Consider the following 12,325-nt stretch of genomic DNA (forward strand, 5'->3'; position numbering starts at 1 on the left):
CCCTTTTAGTTCTTTATGCCAACCACCAAAAGATGCCAATGGTTGCAAATCTGAAGAGGGATAAACTAGAACTTTGCATTATTAAGTTCTAAAGGATAATTTTTAATTATTCCAACAACTATCGAGTTATTTTGTATTTGAACCCCTTGATCAAGAACTGTTGATGAAAATATGCAATAGTTGTACAAACCAAAACCCTCTAATTCCTGATAGAAATAAATTCTACTAAAACAATTAATCACTTTATCAATTAGTTCATATTACTTAATAAAGGCAGAAGTTGACACTTCTTCACTATCGCGTGATATCTTTCCAAACAGATAATCAAATGTGATACTTTTCTCTTGTATTAGGAAATGAAAAATCCATTTAATCAAATATTTATCATCTTCCATCAATAATTGTGTTCCAGGATAATCAAATGTGATACTTTTCTCTTTTTTTTAATAGACTTTTGTTTTCTTGCCATTTTTGTCTCCCAAAGAAACTTCCTATTTGTTGGAGATAACATTCTCTATCGAATCAATTATGTTGGGTAATAGGTAATTGATCCGGTTTACATATGCCATCGACTATCCTCACTGTTCCATTAGATTCTAAGTCCACCAAAGGTTGATTAGATTGTTCAATCTCCTCTTCTACTTCGTTATCTTCCTTATATTTTTCTTTCTCCTCTTCCCCTTCCTTCTCTTTTTTCTCTTTTTCTTCTTCCTCTTCCTTCTCTTCTTTCTCTTTCTCCTCTTCCCCTTTCTTCTCTTCCTTCTCTGTCTTCCTTCTCTTCCTCTTCTCCATCTTCCACCAACACAGAACAATCATTGGGCAGCTCAACAATGTTGAATCTACTGCGAAGCATGTAAGAACTTCAAAATTTGAACATCTCATTTAGGTTCACCACAAATGCCACACTACTTGAACCAGTCCACTTAGCAATCCTAGCTACCTTCTTGTACCATTTGGCTCATTAGTTTCTTCAAATCATCCACAACAACATATAAATTGCTGATGGATGATTCTTGTTCCATTCGGCCCGCGTAGATGGATAATTCTTGCTCACTAGGAAGTTCTAACTTGGATTCATACTGAAGAAAATAAATTTGACATATATATAAACTTATTGGAAATCTAATAAAAATAATTAAGTGTTCAACTCAATCTATACCTGACTAACTACTTTTTTTTCTCAATAGGATTTGCAAAACATAAAGTTTACAACTCAATCCAATCATTTAACTATTTTTTTTCCTCTTTAGTAAGCTGAATTGGAGGAAATATTCAAATGAACACTTCATTTGTGTAATAACCTAGATAAAATAAGAATAATAATAATAAATAAAAATAAAAATAAAATAATAATAATAATAATAATAATAATAGTACATAAATTAAAAAAAAATAGACAAAAAGAAAGAGATTTAAAAAATTATTATTATTCAATTGCACAAGCTCGTGCCATACAGATTGTGGGCTCATGTTGAGGGCGCCATGTGCACCCACAACCGTTGGCCCGGCCAATTAGGTCGAGCCAGCTAGCTGCGACGAGTCCCGCCACCACCGCAGCTGCAGCCCTTCCCCCTACTTCACCGCCTCTCTCTCTCTCTTACTTCTCTCCACTCTCTCTCTCTTTCAGTCTCTCTCTCTCCTCTCTCTCTCTCTCAAACCCTCTTTCTCCCTCTCTCTCACTACTACCGCCAATGCCCCCGCTCGCTTGCCGACTACCGCTACCTCCCTTGGAACTGCCGCCGCTACTAGTGAGGTCTCTTACTTCCGATACACTTAGTTAGAATCTATTCTTATTGCATTAAATGTTTATTTTTATTAAAATAAAATTTATGTAGGTCACGTTCAAACGCAGGTGGGGTCACGTTCGAACGACCTTGCGAACGCCTGCATGAGGTTCACAAATACAGAGAATACATATTGTACATTCGAATGCAGTCGAGCAAGTTCGAACGCCTGTATCGCATTCGCACATCCAGAGATAGAGCTTTTTGAGTGCATTCGACACGCGTACAAACGCAGTCGACAGAAAAAATCTAGAATTAGGGTTTCATATTATTTTAAGACTTGTTGGTTAGCCTCTATAAATATGTAAAAGGCAGCTAACTTCATTATGCTATTGAATTCTTGATTTCTTGCCTCCTATCTTCTCTCTAGACTTCTCCCGCCCCCCTCTTCACCATCTTTTCACCTCTACCATTGGCAAAGTTTCTTCTCACTTCTAATCTCCCTTGACTGTCGAGCCACCCCTCTATTTTGGAATCTCGACCACTACATTTCCTTCGTCTACTTTTCTTAATCACTTCCACAATCCACCCTCATCTCCAAACTCATCCATAACCCTAACATCTGTTCCACCCGTTACCATCATCATCACCCACATTATTCCATATTTTTGTCCCGTCTATAGTTCTAATCTGCGAAGGACGTAAATACAAAAGTTGACGAATCCAACCCAATTACAGATCCAACCCAATTAGTTTAGTAACTTTCTGACTACTAGAGAATATCTGACAAATATTTTTTTACGATTGTGTGGACTATTTCTTGCAATAAATTTAGATCTTGAAGGAATCTTAGCGTAGCCTATCTTTGGTTCTAGATCTTATCAATTGGTATCAGAGCCTATAAATTTGGTATCTGAGCTTATCAATTGGTATTAGAGCAGGCAAATCTCAAACCTCCATTAATGGTTAAAACAAGAAAAATGACATCAACAATGAGACCTATGGAGAGCACACCAATAAGAGAGGACTCAATGCATGATAATCCTAACCGTGAAGCCAATTCTTTTGGAGCGACCACGGCTGAACCAAGTCAACCAACGCATATGGGTTCGAATATGGATGAACTTAAAGGCATGTTCCAAACATTGTTGCATAGAGTTGACAACATGCAAAAGAATTTTAATGAATTCAACGAATAATATGTCGTGAATCGATCGAGTTCGTCATCTTCTCGACAACGAACGGAGTTTCAAGAAGGACCAGCGGTGGACTCCATCTAACCGATACCCCACAGGTCTAGGTGCGTCATGTGAGTGTCAATGATCCCCTCTTACCTAGGCCTTCACATCATCCCCCACCTCCGTTATAAAACCCAAGACTGACGGTAGTGGAACTCGAGAGGCGTGTGGGATCGATGTGCTTCGTCGATGAGGAGGATTGGCACTATGAGGATAAGATTGATCCCTATGGAGTTGGTGATGGACGTGCTAGAGGATTTAGAAAAGGTGATCAACATGTGTAAAGGTTTAGACCTGAAATGAGGATCTTTCATGAACTCGAGGATTTAGATGGCAAGCTTTCACCTCCAAGGAATGGCATTGCACTAGTATAGATCGGTTATTTGTGGTAGTGGATTTACCGGATGGGCTGATTTTTGTAGGAGGATTACACGTAGATTTGGAACAGCGGCATATAAAGATTTTGCTGCCACACTAAGCAAGATGGTTCAGAGAATAATCATATCGAAATACCAAGCTGAGTTTGAAAGAGTTAGTAGTCGTTGTGAGCTACCGTGGCTCGAAAGGACATTGATGAGTATATTTATTTCAGGGCTGTAGGATGAGATACAAGCGGATGTTCGTGCTCTATGTCCTACTACTCTTGAGAAGGCCTTTGAGAAGGTCGTGAGGATGGAACAAAAACATAGGGCTCTAAAAATGGTAGCGAAAACCAATTGGGGCAACCGAAATGGGCGGTTTGCTCCTAAAACGCCGGCTGAAAATTTTGCAGTTTCAAAAATAGCTGCTGTAAGTAATAGACCACGACCACCTTTGGGACCTTCTTTAGATGTTAGAGAAGGCACAAGACCCCCCGTTCGAACTCTCACACCTGCCCAGGTAGAGGAGTGAAGAGTGAAGTGCTTTTGCTTTCGATGTGATGAGCATTTTACCCCCGGTCATCGGTGTTCTAAACCGATTGGGAGTGTGATGCTTATTGATGATCCTGAGGAAGATGATGAGATTGATGATGATGGAAAGTGTCCAGAGGAGACCCAAGAGGAGACCGTTGAGGAGGGCATGGAGGAAGATATCAAAGCTGAAATATCGTTGCATACATATTCTAGTACTTCCGCGCCGAGGACGTTACAAGTAAACAGAATCGTTAAAAAATATTGTGTGCACATCCTCATCGATTCGGAGAGTACACACAAATTTCTAGACAAGAGAGTAGTGAGGAGATTAGGTTTGGATGCCGAACCGACTATGGGGTTTGATGTTGCTATTGGAGATGGCACAAAGCTTAAGACGGAGAGCTTGTGTCGCCGAGTCGGTATATGAGTGCAAGGACACGACATCATTGTGGACTTGTATCCGTTGGCGCTACAAGAAACGGACGTTGTCCTTGGTGCTCAGTGGTTATAGAGTTTGAGACCCATCATATTTGATGGGGCTGTCTTGTGCGTATAATTTGGCCTATCTTTTTTAGTTAAGATCAGTAGGAGATGAGCCTCAAACGAGTTCAGGTAGTACCATTGAATCGTCTAATTTATTAGATGACTTTTCTGGACTGTTTGAGAAGCCATAGGAGTTGCTACCGAGGGGAGCGGCGGACCATCGCATTAGGGGTGTAAACGAGCCGAGCCTGAGCGAGCTAGCTGCTGCTCAAGCTTGGCTCGAAATTAATTTTGAGCTTCTTTATTGGGCTCAGGCTCGGCTCGCCTCAGCTCGAGCCGAGCCTGATCGAGCTCGAGCTGAGCCTGAGCTAAGTATGAAACAAGCCTATTATCAAGCCTCACTTCGAGCCAAGTTGGACCAAGCCCAAGCCGAGCCAATTCGAACCCAAGCCGAGCCACAACATATTTAAAGTGAAAAAAAGCTGAAATTGAATAACAAATTTTATCTGTAAATAAAATAAAAGCCAACCAAATCGACTATAAAATTTAAAATTAATCAGTGATTAGCAACCACACTCATTTCAAAAATTTTACCAGTAAATACAATAAAAGCCAACCAAGCAATTTCACTTCTTCTTTTGCAGATTCATATACTTTTATGACATCACTTCTCATTGTGTTCCTAGAAATCCGTTCATAACATGGATTAAGAACCTTCAGAAGAATATTGAACCATGTATGCTCAACCATATTAAAAGGATACTCATGTACCATTATCATTTTTGTCATTATTTCTCTCACCACATTTTGGTTGTATCCTGATGAAATAGTTTTGAGATAATTTTCCTTTATAGTTGAAGTCCTAGTAACACTAGATGTAGAAGCAAAAGTAATTTTTTTTTGTCCTTTGCCTACCAAACCAGTGCAAAATTTCACATGTCTTTTTATGTGTGAAGTTGTGCCTTGCTTAGGAACATTAAATAATGACGAGCAATTATTACATCGATACTTTTCTACCTCTTCTCCATTTTCTTATACCTTAACCCGCTTGACATACAACCATACATCAGAAGTTCTTCTTCTCCCTTTCTTTTGACTATTACTTTCTTCTTTCTTGTTAGTTTCATTATCCTCTTCACCAATATAAATTTCAATAGGTTCATTTTCAACAGCATCAGAAAGATTCTTAGTTATTGACTCTGACATCTACATAAAAAAACAAAAAACAAAAACAGAAATACTGCTTAAATTTTTATAATACTTAATTAGTAAAAACAAAAATAGATATGACAGATATAGTTAATCGCCAAAGGAAACAACATATCAGATCATCTACAAGGACATACTCTTTGTCCAAAAGATGATATCAAATCTAAGAATTCAAAAGAACAATAAGATATAATCTAGAAACCTAGTTTCATTTGGTTTATCTTTGGTTTATCTTTGGTAGAAGGATTACTGTTAAATTTTATATATTTAAAGTTAGACCGCCTTAGTAGTGCCATCTAAGTGCTATATGGTGGGGTGACCTTTGATTACTTTTAATCAAGGGGCACATCACCATCTAACAAGTGACCCGTGATTTCTGGAAACCAAAATGCCAAGCAATATAAATTATGCCAAACCAAAATGCCAAGCAATATAAAAGGTTACCATAATTTATCGAAGATCTAATTTCCTTTCGCAGCATAAACCTCCTTCCAAACCCTACCTTTCCGATCATACATCAGAATTTTATTTTGCGTTGCCATAAAAATTACATCCTTCGTTTGGCTAACCGGAAATGCACTATATGACTACTATATGACCTCAATATACCCCAAAACAATCTTTGAACCTTTTTAGGGCCTAAAGATAAATTTTAGGAATTAAATTGAAGTCGTTTGGCACAAGATATTGGAGGAGGACGATAGAGGATACCTCTTGCCGGCCGACGGAGGAGGATGACATGGCGGCTTAGAGAAGGAAGGTGAGGCGACGACGCGGCGGCGACGGCTTGGAGAAGGAAGGTGAGGCGGCGACGGCTTGGAGAATGAAGGTGAGGCGGAGCTTAGAGGAGAACACTATTGCGGGAGGAGGACGATGCAGCAAGCGTTTTGGAGAAGGAAGGTGAGAACATAGATTTGAGGATTAGGGTTTTATAATTTACTTTTATACTGAGCCGATTGAGCCGAGCCTGAGCAAGCCGGCTTCAGCTCAGGCTCGGCTCAATATTGATTTCGAGCCTCTTTCAGCAGCTTGGGCTCGGCTCAATATTGATCATTCAAATAAAAGTAGGTATTACAAAATAAGTATTAATATTAAATCATATATATATGGTCGTCTTTGGTTATTTACAAAAGGAGATAAATTACTATTTACTTATTACTTATTCTATAATTAGAAAACTAGGATTTTTAGTAAATAAATATAAATTATGGTAATAGCATATTAATATTATCACAATTAAATCTATCCTATGAATCTAATCAATTTTAAACCTAATAAAATATTATATTTTACTCGAATGGATTATAATTAGATAAACAATTAACTTTATGTTACTTAAACATTTTCAGACTCTAAACCCCCTTATTTGAGACCCCATAGACCTTGCTAGTGATGTGTGACGGTTGATTGATAGACGTGAGGGATACGTGTGTTGGGTCTTCTGATCAGATGTGAGTAGTCTTATCCCCTATACGCCTTTTTCAAATTAAGATATATTATATATTATGTACATATATGTTTCAATCAAGTATATTTTATCATGCATTTAATTAAGCTAATTTAGGATATGAGTACATTGGTGATATATAGAGATGATTGTAAATGATTATACTGTTATGATGTTATATCAAGATGATCTCTAGCATGAGTGTGCATGTGATAAACTAACAGAAGTATGCATGTGTTAGATACATGGTTGGAATATGCATTACATCATTTTTCTCTTGGCTTCTTTACTACCTAAATTCATGAGTTGCATGATCTGTTGCAGTAGTGGATATATGTATATAATCTATTATGTATAAAAAATCATGAAAATAGTTGTGTATATGATGTGATGGCTGAAATAGTATCTGGTCCAGACTGGTACTAGACATACTCTTAACGTACGACAGAGTATGGTGATGGTTGATAATTGTACTTTTAACATATGATAGGGTACAACTATCATTCATATACCCTTACTGTATGGTAGGGTATGATTATTTTCTTCTAAAATACCATTAGCGTATGGCATAGTATGATTTATCTACAGAGATCTTAGTGTATGATAAGATATGCTCTGAGCTTGTGACATGATGTAAATCGAGTTTGGGGTTGGGAACTGTAGTCCAGCATGATGGATGATATTCAGAGTTGAGACAGATGATTGTGATAGTGAGAGATATGTGAATTGTATCTAGCTCTGACATATATAATTATGTAGTTATTAGCATGCATCATGCATCATCATTGATGTAACTAGTATCACTGGATCATGATTGTTATACATCATATGTTGTTATATTTGGTAATGTTATATTATAATTTCATCACGAGATATATTTTTGGTTGAGGATATAATATGCTTATTTATTTCATTTATATTTATGTCATCGACGATATATATATATATATATATATATATATATATATATATATATATATGCATACTCATACATGGCATCATGTTTCTTTCTAATTCATATTATCCAGTACATAATTTACTCTCTGTTTGGCATCACTGATTCGAGGTAAGGTCTATTCACTAAGCTGACGTCCCCACTGCCTCTCTCTCTTCTCTTTTATATTTCTCTCTCTTTCTCAAACTCTCTTTCTCTTTCTCCCACTATTACTGCTGCCGAACCGTTGCTGCCGTCGTCACCACGGTGACCAAGGTGAGCTTCTTTTCCTCTCTTCTCTCCTCCCTTCTCTTTTTCTTTCTTTCTCCCTCTCTCCATCTCTCTCTCTCACTCTCTCGGGTTCACCGGAACTGAGTCGCCGGCAAGAGGCCGGCCAGCAGCGGCCAAGTCCCCTCCCCATCAACCCGGTCCCCTCTTCTTCTTCTTCTTCTTTTTCTTCTTCTTCATCTCTTTTCTGAGCTTTTTCTTCTGTTTTTGCAACAATGCTCGGCTCGACCCAACATTGTAGCAAGCAGTGCTAGGCTCTACAGTGTTGGGCCGAGCCCAACACTGGTGTTATTGCTTTTATTATTTATTTTATTTTATTTTTGTTTATTTATTTAGTTAGGTATTGCTTTTTTTAATGTAGATAAATTATTTAGACATTAATTATGTTCATAATAACATATTCTCCACATGATAATTATTAATTATAATTAGTATAATTAATGGTTAATTAGGTTATAACTATTATGCATAAATATAGGTGATACTTAAATTTATTTATTTATTTATATTAGATTTATGTATTCATAGTATATGCATTTTAAGTAATTTTAACAATTTAATTTATTATATACTATTGTGTGTAGAATAAGATACTAGTCTTATTAATTTATTTATTATTTTGCATAATTAAGTAAATACTATATGATTTATGATTAATCAAGATAGAGTAAGAATCATAAAATTTATTATAAAATAGAACTTATCTATACTTATATCTTATTTATAATTATTTAGCTTTTACTTTATAATTATATATTTAGAATATTTTTAAATAAAAAGAAACAAACCTTTCACCTTACATTATAACTAGCATTTTATGATAATAGTATAATTATAGTGTTCGAATTGTATCTATATTATAGATCTAGTTATGTAATCAAAAATAAAAAGAAGTTATTCTAAACCTAATAAACATTTATATTTTACTTGAATTAATTCTAATTAGATAAATAACTAACTTTATGTTACTTAAACATTTCAGACTCTGAACCCCCTTATTCGAAACCCCAGGGATTGCACTAGCGATGAGTGGCGGTTGATTGATGGACCTAAGGGATACATGTGTTGAGTCTTGTGATAAGATGTGAGTAGTCTTATCCCCTATACGTCTTTATCAAATTATGTTATATTATATATTATGTACGTACATGTTTTGGCCTCCAGCATGATTATATGACTTTATCTAAAGATGATTTCAGTCGAGCATATTTTTGTCATGCAAATAATTAGGCTGATCTTATATATGAGTATGATGATGATAAATAGAGATGATGAGAGATGATTATACTATTATAATTTTATGTCTAGTTGATCTATAGCATGAGTATGTATGTAATAGATTAGCATAGGTATGCATATGTTGACTACATGGTTGGAGACTACCTTGCATCATTTTCTCTTGATTCCTATTCCGCCTAAATTCCTATTATGCATTGAGTTGTTATCGTATTGATATATACATATGATGAGTCATTTAGAAGGACAACATGAAATGTGATTGATATGATAGTTGATAGAAAGCATGAGGATACTCGAGTGGGCGTGAGGGTTAGGGCGTGCCTAGAGATTATTGATCGTTTGACATAGTCGCGATCCTATTGGCCTTACGTCCGAGGTCGTTAGTCTGTGCGTACAGCAGATATTCAGACACATATCGTTCGCTAAGGCATATGTGGCAAGTTATCTTCGCGAGGTTCTATCTGCTAGGAGGGTGTTCGATCTTGATGGATGTTAATATCCTAGCGGGTGGCGGGAAATTGTTATATTTGAGATACTCTTTACGAGTGGCAGAGTATGCTCTAAGCCTTCGGACATAATGTTGAGACCAGGTACCGGGTGTTGACTGTGCACAGTGGTCTAGTATGATGATGACATATAGAGCTGACATTGATGACTGAGATATTGAGAAATGCATATGATTTCATTATCATCTGATTACTTGATTATCGAGTGGTCAATATACATCATATATGGTTGCATTTGGTATAATAGTATGGTCATAGTCGGCATGCATCATGTGACATATTTGAGAGAGAATTATGATGATAGTATCACACGGTGATCTGTTTTTTCATTGTCAATGATTATATACTTTTATCAGTTATGACATGTTATCTACTTTTTATTTATATATTATTGAGGATGTATTGATATACTCATTCATGACATGATGCTCTTTTTTATTTATATTATTCAGTATATGATTTACTCTCTGTTTGGCATCACTAATTTGGGGTAAGGTCCATTCAGTGAGTCTTTTGCTCATGACTATCTTTATTTTCCCTTTCTAACCCTCTCAGATATGTGGTATGTGATAGCGACTTGAGATATCCTGACAAGATATTTTAGATTGATGAGGTGAGATATATGTGCAAGACGGTTTGGATGATAGTTTGTATAGAAATTGAGTTGTCTCATTATTTGTTATATTTATACTTTATTGTATCAGACGATAATTTATATAGTTGTAATAACCCAAGTAAGGTAAAAAAAAACTAAAGTTTGTTGGGCACGACGTGACCGGCCACGTTGTGGCCGGCCTCGTGCCCAGCATGTAATGTATGCTGTGGCAGCGATGGGGGTGCCACGCACCTCCAACGAGCCACTCTTCTCCACGTCGCAGCAATGCGTGGAGGTGGGACCCGGCCCACCGACCACTCTACCACCGTGTGACCCTTCGCTTTCTCTCTCTAATATTTTTTTTCTCTCTCTTCCCCATATTCTCTCTCTCCCTCTCTCTAGCTCTCTCTCACTCTGTCCCTCTAGTTCACAAGCAGTCACCGACCGCCCGAAAGAGCCGCCATCAGCCCTTCTATCCACCGGTGAGTCTCTCTCTCTCTCTTTCTCTCTCTATCTCTCTCTCTCTCAATTTCCTCTCGAGACCGCCGAAGGTTTGAGCTGCTGGCAAGAGGCTGGCCGCTGAGTAGCCACCAGCGGCCATACCTTTCCCCTACGGCCCAACCTTCTTCCCCTCTTATCCTCCGCCTCCTCCTCCTCCTCCTCCTCCTCCTCCTCCTCCTCCTCCTCCTCCTCCTCCTCCTCCTCCTCCTTCTTCTTCTTCTTCTTCTTCTTCCCCTCCTCCTCCTTTTCTTCTTTCCCACTCTTCGTGGACTTAGCTATCGAGGCTTGATTGTTGTCATAACAGCGTGAACAAGTGGTTGTTTGGTATTTACAGTGGTGGTAAGTAGTTTTATCCCCTAGACATCTTTCTCAAAGTAGGATATATTATATATTATGTAGATACATGTTTTGGCCTCCAGCATGCTTATATGACTTTATCTAAAATGATTACAATTGAGCATATTTTTATCATGCATCTAATTAGGCTGATCTTGGATATGAGTGTGATGATGATAAATAAAGATGATGAGAGATGATTATACTATTATAATGTTAGGTCCAATTGATCTGTAGCATGAGTATGCATGTAATAGATTAGTATAAGTATGCATGTATTGACTACATGATTGGAGATTATATTGCATCATTTTTCTTTTGATTTTTGTTCCACCTAAAATCCTGTTATTGTACTGGATATATACATATGATCTGTCATTTAGAAGGAAAACATGAAATGTGATTGATAGGATAGTTGATAAAAAACGTAAGGATACCTAAGTGGGCGCGAGGGTTAGGACGCGCTTGGTGGATGATTGATTGCTCGATATAGTCACGATCCTGTGGCCTTTCATCCGATGTCGTTAGTATATGTGCGCAGTAGATATTCGGACACATGTCATTTGTTAGGACATATGTGGCGAGTTATCCTCACAAAATTTCTATCAGCTGGAAGGGTGCCTAGTCTGGATAGATGTTGATACTCTCAGCGGATGGCAGGGTATGATTATATTTGAGATACTCTTTGTAGATGGCAGAGTATGCTCTGAGCCTTCGGGCATGATGTTGAGACCGGATACCGGGTGTTGATTGTGCACAGTGGTCTAGTACGATGGTGGTGTACCGAGATATCGATGATGATTGTGATATAGAGAGTTTCATATGATTATTGAATAATTATCATAATTTATACACCATTGCATTTGACATCATGACATAGTCGACATGCATCATATGTGTCATATTTGAGAGAGTTTTAATGATAGTATGAC

Source organism: Typha angustifolia, chromosome 14, assembly GCF_048772165.1.
Source record: "Typha angustifolia cultivar Huaian chromosome 14, ASM4877216v1, whole genome shotgun sequence".
In the NCBI taxonomy this organism is placed as follows: domain Eukaryota; kingdom Viridiplantae; phylum Streptophyta; class Magnoliopsida; order Poales; family Typhaceae; genus Typha; species Typha angustifolia.